Raw genomic sequence first — 3,432 nt, forward strand, 5'->3', positions numbered from 1 at the left:
CCGCTCCTGCCGTTGTTCAATGTCCATTGCCAGAAAGCAAGTGCCTAAAAGTATGAGAGTTATTTCCTCTTCCTCGTCCATGGCAGCGATGGATGTCGGCGCCAGCGGAAGTGGTTGCCACGGCGGTAGCGAAACAAATCTGAACATCTTGGGGATCCGCGGAAAAGATTTTCAGCCCGCTTTGGCCTTTCCACCCGCTTGCCGCTTCCCAAGTGTGAACGTAGCCTTACCGACTGCAGTTGTGCGAAAAGCGGAAAACATCGGACGTTTAGCTGGGATTGGGCTAGGAAATAGACAGCCGCTGTAACCGAAAGCCAAAATATTCACGTCGCGACGACTTGCCGACTCATTTTGACATCCCCATATGACTTCGTGATGGCCCGTAAAGGTTTTACGTTAGAGGTTGCACAGCTGTGAACCTGGGGACATGGAAGTTCCTGTTGATTCTTGAGGCAGAGGGAAACTTAATTTGTGGTCGTGGAACTGCTTGACGTGGGGTCGGCGACACTCGTTGGCAGGGATCTTTTCTACGCGAATGATCTGTATAGAGGACTCCCGTACGCCGTGTCATGCACCCATGTCGTGATAGCATTGGGTGACAGCAGCCGCTACGTTCATGTCCCGGTACTCTCAGTACATGTTCTGCATGCCACTGCGGGAGTTGTACCGTAGCCTCATGCCGCAATTCTCGACCTTCATTGGAGTCTTGTCATAGAGCCCACGACAGAAAACTATCGCAGAGTTCGTGTTCTTCATCCCCTTTTGCTTGCGGATAAATACCAGTATCGGGACTTGGCAACCACCTTTTCGGGAGCGAAGATCATCATCTTGTACAGGACGGGACCTTGTTCTTGGCATTCGGCAAGTGCCGCCCAATGATTTCATGCTGCGTAAGCGAACCACTGGCCTTCATTTTGCTGGCGGTGTGAACTGATACCGCCACGGTGGCGTAGCGGCTCTGGTGTTGCGCTGCTAAGCACGAGGTCGCGGGATCAAATCCGCCGCATTTTGATGGCGGCGAAATGCAAAAACGCTCGTGCCCCGTTAAGCCCCGTTAACGTGCTCGTCACCAGAGCACGTAAAAATGACGTGGTGGTCAAAATTACTCCGGGGTCCCACAATAGGGCGTGCCTCATAATAAAATCGTGCTTTTGGCACGTAAAACCCCAGAATTCAATAAAGGGATTGACAGCCAAATTTTATGGTACCCGTTTTCTTAGTGCAACGGGAAGCTTATCTGTCAGATTGTTCATTCATACATCGTTAACGCCGAAAGCGCCATAGAAATTGTTTTATCAGAATTTTTGGATATTCAGTGAGGATAAAGTCGCACGCTGGAAACATTCCTGCAAGTCGGGATAGGTGAGTGCGATAGCGACTACACGCCGGCATTGCAGGGAAGCGGTAGGACATGCCAGCACTGCTAATAATGTAGTGCTGACACTCATTTACGGCACAATAAGTCGATGAAATTTTGAAAAGGGAGACTACAGAACCAGGGTTAGTCACCAGCATACTCGGGCGCGTACAAAAGCGCTCTTGTGCGCCGCCATGCAATGAGGGGCACACGTGTGTTTAATTTACGGACTAGTATTGCACGCAATAATTGTAGTGCAATAACAGCGGACTGACGTCCACTAACCTCATTCACTACATCTGTTGTTCACCACCAGTTCACGCCAAGTACCGTTTTTATCGACGTCAGGGCCAATTTAAACATAGAATTCATATTTGAATCGCGAACAGCATGCACGATTCTATCCCTATAAATTATGGTCTTTTCTTTTTCACTAGCTTCTAATTCGACACGTTCTAGGCGGTTGTCGGTCCCATCAACGCAACAGCACCACCCAGGAGCGCTTCACGTGGCGTGAACTGCTTTAGTGCAAAATAATACTTTGAAGAGGATGGCTCATGTCAACCATGGCGGTGCGCGAGAGTTTGAAACCATACGGAACGTCTTTTTTTAATCATTGCACAAATGGGTAATCAATCAGGGCAAGCGTATGTGACCGTTCCAAAGTAGATGAGAGGAAAATAACCAGACACTAATTTACCCACCCCCCATTCTCCTTGCCCCGTTTCCGTCACAGCTCGATCGGCAGAAGATGTCGACGCTGTCGATGCTCACCTGCAGCTCCGACAGCATAGAAAGCTTGCTCTACAAGCGCTTCTGCCCGAAGGCCATGACCCCCTCCCTCCTGGGCTTCCACGCCAGGAACGCGTGGCACTCCGCCGTCTACGCACCGGCACGGCAGTCACGCCTGCGTTCAAAGCCCAATACATTGACAAGTCGCTTGACCCCACCTGCGGAACTTGCACGACGGGTGCGCCAGCCACAGCACACCACTTGCTATGGACATGTCCTGGCCTGTCATCACTGCGAAGACTCTGCCTTGCTGGGCTGCAGAGCTCAGTCGCCACTCTCAATGACTGGATCCTTCCTGGAGGGACCCCTCAACACCGCAAATCTATATATGACAGCTTGCTCACCTACCTTATAAGAAGCGAAACCATTAACTTGGAAAAGCAACTGGGGTTGCCTGTCCATACAAGTACAATTTTCTATCTTTTATGATTGAATAAACGTATTTCTCTCTCTCTCTAACGTGGTTATAATTCAGCTGACTCTTGACCGTGCATTTTCTTTTAGGCCGCAGCATTCGGCATCCACGTTTTCTGCTGTGTCCATGACAGCCCCTACGCGGGACTTAGATCCATCACTACGTGTGCCGTGATATTCAATAAATCATATTTTTTTCTTACTTCTCACTCACTGCTTGTCGTTACATTTATGTTTTGAGGATGTTTCATTCTTTCGAACTTGGATACTTGAGGGATCTCTGTTTAGCTTGGTTACTTCAACGTAAAAGAATATTATTTTAGTGATGTCATCTTTGCGAAGTCCGGTTTTTTGTTGCCCTTGTCTGTCGGTGTCGCTGATTCATACGCATGATGCTATAGAAGGCGTGCCGCATAGGATATCTATAGAAAACTGACACCTATATTCCTGGTGAATTCATACATCCAATTTTTTTTTCATTTGCACCGCCTTATAGCGCAGGCAGTGGCGACATCTATGGCTGTCGGCATGCTGGCTTGAGCGAGTGCTCCGTGTTGTATGCCATGGTATACGCTCGGCGGCAGTTTCTGGTGATTCTCGCGGTCGTGTGTTCTCGTATTTAGTATTACTTGGTGCCTTCTGCATGTGAAATGGCCCTGTGGAACGTACGGAATCGATTGAAATCAGCATGGCCGGAGTCCCCGTGGGTACTGTTCTGCGTTCAAAATTTTATCGGAAGATGCATCGCATGACTAACTCTTTTGTTGGAGGAGATTCGCGCCCATGTATAAAATAGTATTGGTTAGCAAAAATAGCATACCATACAGTCCCGTATCGAGCAACTCGTTGGGGACGGCGCACGCCTCCGA

General features: G+C 49.0%; 1 pseudogene; it reads right to left on the bottom strand.

The window, feature by feature from the left end:
* Window positions 1–391: 391 nt before the first annotated feature.
* Window positions 392–913, bottom strand: LOC119462503 (60S ribosomal protein L18a-like; annotated as a pseudogene).
* Window positions 914–3,432: the final 2,519 nt, after the last annotated feature.

Source organism: Dermacentor silvarum, chromosome 8 (genome assembly GCF_013339745.2).
Source record: "Dermacentor silvarum isolate Dsil-2018 chromosome 8, BIME_Dsil_1.4, whole genome shotgun sequence".
NCBI classification, from domain to species: Eukaryota; Metazoa; Arthropoda; class Arachnida; order Ixodida; family Ixodidae; genus Dermacentor; species Dermacentor silvarum.